General features: G+C 41.3%; 1 non-coding gene across 1 annotated transcript; it reads right to left on the reverse strand.

Annotated features, from left to right (window-relative positions):
• Positions 1-556: 556 nt before the first annotated feature.
• Positions 557-618, reverse strand: LOC138388923 (U7 small nuclear RNA). The gene has a single exon (XR_011234378.1). It is a non-coding gene; the product is annotated as a U7 small nuclear RNA (small nuclear RNA).
• Between the last annotated feature and the right edge of the window lie 5,541 nt (positions 619-6,159).

Below are 6,159 nucleotides of genomic sequence, written 5' to 3' on the forward strand. Positions count from 1 at the left end.
GCCCTAAGGATTACAAAATACTTTTTAAGACATTATCTGGTTTAAACTTCACTATGCGCCTTTAAAGGTATGTCTTACTGATAGGCAACTGAGGCTATGAGAGGTTAATGAAGTCACTGGAGAGAACTCAAGTGGGATGTGGTGGAGTCAGTTTCAACTCCCTGTATCAGACATTTCCCACTATACCAGTCTGCTTGTGTATAGGTGAAAAATGGTTACTATGGTCAGTAAGTACCTGGTCCTAGGAAGCACATCTCTTGGGTTCAAATCTCAGTACCACTGTTGACCAGTCAAATGACCTTAGACGTGTCACTAAGCATCCATGTGCATCAGTTTCCTTACCTGTAAACTGGTGAGGTAATACTATTGCCTGCCCTACAGGGTTGTGGTCGGGATTAAATGAGTTTATACATATAAAACTCTTAGAACAGTTTGTAGCACACAGAGGACACAATGTGAGTCCAGTATTTGATACTATTAAGAACTCTCTACTTCTTTTTTTTTTTTTTTTTTTTTCCTATTTTTTTTTCCTTCTTGCATGGGGCGGCGGCAGGGAGTGGGTCTTCCGGTGAGGACCAGAAAACCTGCTAGACGAATTCTAAAAGAGCTGTAACACTAAGAACTCTCTACTTCTAAAAGATTTTCCACTGAAATGATCTTGTTCTATATGCATCTCATTCTGCTTTTACTTGGAGAGGCAGAGGAAGAAAAATAGCTGCTCCCCTGATAGAAGAACTAGACTGATCCTCTTTGGAACTGTCCACAGATTTTCTCCAGGATGACAGGATTAACATGTGGAATATAGATCTTCTGGGCTGATAGTGACCTTGGACTAGTCTGGCTCCCTCCCACTCTGAGGAGGAGCCTGGAATCCAGAGGGTCGCACCGTGATTGATGTCTGAGCTGTCTCCTGACAGCTAGTACTCTGGCTTTGATCTACAGACCATGAACATGGCACTCTTTTTTTTTCAGCTCAAAGGACAAAACAGATTTCTTGTTCCTTAGGAAATAGTCACATTCGCACTGCAAAGGTTGTTTAAAATCAAGTGGGAGATTGTCACAACATGGTTAAAAAAAGTGGAAAGGAAAAGATGGTTACTTATGTGGAAGCTACAGTTAGATTTTTGATAAAGAGGCTATTTTAGGTGCTTTTTAAGGAAGTAGGAAAAAATATTCTGTGCATTAAGACTTCAAAGAAGAAAAATAAAATCTAAATGTACTGTTTTATGTATTTATTTACCTATTTTCAAAGTGCTCAGAGGAAGTGAGTAGAAACTGAAGATTTAACCAAATGTAAAGAAAAAATTGTTCTGAGATTGCATTTGAATTGAAATGGACATTTCTGGTCACCTGGCAAGCTCTTAAAGAAGGAAGAAAATTGTTTCCTATCTTCTAATACAAATGTTAGCAAGCTTTGGATTATTCATTTGAGACATTTTTTAAATGCCATTAAAAGGCATGTCAGTGATTAGACTTTCAATTTGTACATTGTAACGTATGGGAGATGAAAGTAATCATGCTTGGCATGCAGCTATTTTATAAAAAATAAGGGAACATGGAGTTCATTTGTGAACAAAAGACTTTAGTTTTCTCAATTGGGATGAGAGGCAGATATTTAAAGGGCAGAGGCATAACTGACTCCCAAAGAGACCCTGCAAAACCTTTGAACCTCCAAAAAATGACAGGTCCCCAGTATGAACGTGAGGGCATTTGTCCATGAGATGTAAATAAAAGTTTTCCTTGAGGGAACAAAATTTAAACTATAGATAGGCTATACAAATTATGGTGATTTGTGATTATTTCTGAGTCCTGTGACCTGCCTTATATCTTTAAGTTACACTCAGACTAGCAAACTGGGGTGTGAGCAGGTGATATCTGACAATAGTACAAATGGTGGCCCACATACACGAGTCCCTGTATTTACCAGTGATAAACAAGCTAACAAACTGCTCAACAAAATATGCTCTATCTTATTACTTTGATAAATATATCTTCTTGTCTACTGCCCTGGGGTGAGGTGTCCCTGGAAGGGAGTTTATTATCTTTCATGACAAAGACCAGAATAAAGACATTGGGACCGATCCATAGCTCAGTGCACCCATTATGAATTTTCTGGGATAATTCTGATTTCAAATATGTTATTCTGTCATTTGCTCATATATTAGGCTACAGATTATAGTTTTTATTTGATGACTAGGTGCAAATGTGTGAATGTTGAGGGTTTCTTAAGATGTCAGAATTTGCATTTTTCCTGGGATAATTCTTCTTTGTATGGAACTGTCATGAGCATTGCAGAAATTTTAGCATCCCTGACCCTTTCCCGCTAAATGCCAACAGAAGACCTCAGTCATTGACAAGTAAAAATGTCCCAATTTTCTTTCTTTCTTTCTGTTTCTTTCTTTCTCTCTCTCTCTCTTTCTTTTTTCTTTCTTTCTCTCTTTCTTTCTTTCTGTCTGTCTCTTTCTTTCTTTCTTTCTTTCTTTCTCTTTCTTTTCCTTCCTTCCTTCCTTCCTTCCTTCCTTTCTTTCTTTCGATGGGGCCTCGCTATATTGCCCAGCTGGAATACAGAGGTGCAGTCATAGCTCACTGCAGCCTTGAGCTCTGGGCTCCAGCAGTCCTCCTGCCTCAGCCCCCAGAACAGCAGGGATTACAGGCACACACTACCACACCCAGCCCAATTTGTTTTCACATGCCCCATGGAGGCGATGGTACTGCCCTGGTGTAAAAGCTCTGGTAGATTATATCTTCAGCATTTCCCATCAGCTGAACACTTCCTATATATAAAACACTGTCTTGGGCTCTGGGTTGAAAACAGAGGCTTGATCTGGTGACATGCAAAGGTTTGTTGTCAGTGGCATCAATGGAATAGCTAAGGAGAAGTTATAAAAATTACTTCTTAGATGTGTATGGTCTTAAATCTGTGTTGTCACAGATTAGAGAGCCCTATAATGATACATCAAAATTTTAAGAGCACTGGCATTTTCCTCATCCTGCATTTGATCTATAAAGAATATACTTGTGATTTTTCATTACTGTCATTGTATTAGTATTTTTGGTTGCAAGAAACAGGCACCTACTCAATTTGCTTCAAATAATAAGAGATTTGTTGTAAGGACACCCTTGAGAATCAGTAATATTGGACAAATAGTCTCATCATGGCAAAGCCCCATGGGAGCCAGGATATAGCTTCCCACTCAGTCCTCACAGGGAGAGGATGGAATTGCGTGTGTGAACTAGGTCATCTCAGGTCCAGTGCAATTCTGGAGATTTACCTGGATGTCCTCTTAGCAGCTGGAATTGTCAGTCCTAACTGAGGGGCTCTGCAATTACAGGGAGTCAGCTCTCTGGACTTGTTAATTACCCAACTGACCACCTTCCTCTCTAATATACATGTCTTCTAGCTTCTGCTTACTTAAAGCTCCTTTTCTGTTCTTGTTTTCATGCTCCTCCTCCTCTTCCTCCCCTTCCTCTTCCTCCTCCTCCTCTTTCTTTTCTACTTTAATGGCTTTTGCCTTTTAATATCTTCTGACTCCTCTATGGCTTTTACTACTCATGTCTTCTATCAACTCATGACCTCTGCTGCTTCATGGCCTTTGCTACTTGCTTACTCTCTCCACATCTTCCTGTTTCTGCACCCTTCCCATGCCTCAAGTTCAAATTCTTCCTAAAAAAAATAGTCAGATTGGTCCAGACAGTGACTATCCTTTGTATGGAACAAATCCCTCATACCAAAGCTTGAACTGTTCTTTGGCTTAAGCAGTGGTACGTAAAACAGCCATCAGGGACATGTCTGGAGATGCTGCCCTCCTCTGTAAGTACGGTGTGTATCTGGAGCTGACAGGCAGCTCTCCAGTGCAGCCATGTAAAGGGACGTGGAATGAGAAGGTGCTTTGCAACGTAAATGGAAGAAATACATATGGACAAAGAAGTGTGGAAGGATAGGAAATTCCAATTTATAGGACATGGAAACCTAAGTTTAATTTGTTCTATTTTTTGAGCTAAAATGAGAAAATTATCTTTTTCTCCTTTAAAATCACCATGTATAATTTGATTACAGAAGACTTTGGTAACCTTGAACACTTGATTTAAGTGGTCTGACCTTAGTTATCTGTACAGTAGGACTGCACTTCGCAGAGTATCAAATGATGTTCTCGTCAGATAATAGCTGTGAAAGGGCTTTGTGTATGCTAATGCTTCAGATGATTCTAACGAGGTGTTCAGAGTCCTTTAAAATCCCCTCCCTGCAAATTTACTCCCTCTTTCCTATTGGCATTGGTCTATGCTTCAGCTGGCAATTTCACACAGATAGCACATGTGCCTTCTGGAGTGGCAAATCATGTGGGCGGTGGAACCTAACCAGCACCAACTTCTCTAAAAATTGGAATTTGTTAGGAGGTTCTCCTGGGAGGATTTCTATGTGGTGGTTTCACCCACAGGCCCTGGGTTCCAGGCCTGAACACAAGCTCCTGGAATGGCTTCAGGAGGATCACAGTCATCCCAAGCCTGGGGTAATGCCCTGGCCTGAACCAGGAGGGAAACAAACTGTTAGCACAGAAGGACACCCCAATATACTGACAGATGCTCCTTTGAAAAAAAGACAAGGTGAGAAAGAGTCATAGCCAAAGAATCTTCAGCTCAGTTCTCTTGCAAAATCTAATCTCAGATTTGTGATTTCTAACCCTCCTGGTATGAGAGACTCCGACTTTAATGCCTGGGGGAAAAATGATTCTTTAGTCCGAGACTTTGCTATGCACAGTGATGTAGGAAAGAGGAGGACATAAAAGAGCAAAGCTTGTGGATTTCCTAGCCTATGTGCCAATTGGTTGATTTTTTTTTTTTTTTTTTGCTATGATGCTAATTTTCCAATTTTAACGGTGATGGTTTTCAAATTTGGAAAAACAAGATGTGTTTTAGGGTGGGTTAAGGAGTCTTTTAGTCATAACCTGAACATATTTGGCTGTGAAACTTGTGGGCACTTTTGCAAATTTGGCCATAAATTCTTTAACACTGCTCCCAGTGAGAGGTAGGGTCTGTTTCCTTTCTCCTTGAATCTAGGCTGGCCTGTAATTGTGTTGAGCAATAGAGCATAGCAGGAGTGATGTGCCAGTCCGGGCCTATTCATTAAAAAGGGGCTTTTATCATGGTTTCTTGGAACCCCTGGTTATCATGTAAGAAATGATTAACCTGCTGGAAAAACCACATGGAGAAGCCCTGAGACTACATGGAGGTGGAGAGGGGACCCACTGAGCCAGCCTTCCAATTGTCTTGGAGCCTCCAACACAGCCGGCTGCTGATTTGGTACCACTGAGTCCACTGAATGACCCCAGTTAACACCAAGTGGAGCAGAAGACTTGTCTAGCTAAGCCCTGCCCAAATTGATGACCTACTATGGCATGAGGTATAATACAATGGTTGCTGTTTTAAGCCACTAAATTTTGGGGTAGTTTTAAAAAGGTAGAAATAGATAACCAAAATATTCACAGCAGCAGAAAAAGAAGCTGGTGGGCTTGGGCCTCAGGGAAGCGGGTAAACAAGCCAGAGACTAACGGATGAGACATAAGAAGACTGTACCAACTGGGGCTTGGGGGAGTATCCTAAACTGGGATCAAATGCCTAACAGTTCAGTTAACTGTGCATCTATTAGAACTTTGAAAACTCAAGATCCATCTGAGCAGTGACAGTGTCAGGGTGGTAGGGCAGGAGATTCTAAAAAGGGCCAAGCTCAGAGTCAGGAGGTGGAGGCATTAGGATTCCTGGGATTCTGGATGGTTTGTTCATGGCCTATCCCCAAAAGAAGGGATGTTAAGTGGGAGGAGTTTCAGAGCCTTAGATGAGCAGCCTGGAAGTCAGGAACAGAATCCATCTCCACAGGGGAACTAGAGGACCAATGGAGAGAGAGACTCAATCACATGTGGTGTGAAAACGGGGGAAGGCTATGTATGGCCCAGAGGCCACGTGGGCCTTGGATGCCCCATGCCCTAGTGAGTATCAGACCTAGGAAATACTGAAGGGAAAATGAAGAGAGGTAATGAATTTGCAGAAGAGACTGCCCACCAATTTATAGACAGATAGATAGTTTGTGTTTGTCAGGGTCCTAGGAGGAAACAGATGGTATATTTGAAAGGAGCTGACTTAAAAGAAATTATTTACAGAAGTGTG

The sequence above is a fragment of the Eulemur rufifrons genome, chromosome 7 (genome assembly GCF_041146395.1).
Source record: "Eulemur rufifrons isolate Redbay chromosome 7, OSU_ERuf_1, whole genome shotgun sequence".
NCBI classification, from domain to species: domain Eukaryota; kingdom Metazoa; phylum Chordata; class Mammalia; order Primates; family Lemuridae; genus Eulemur; species Eulemur rufifrons.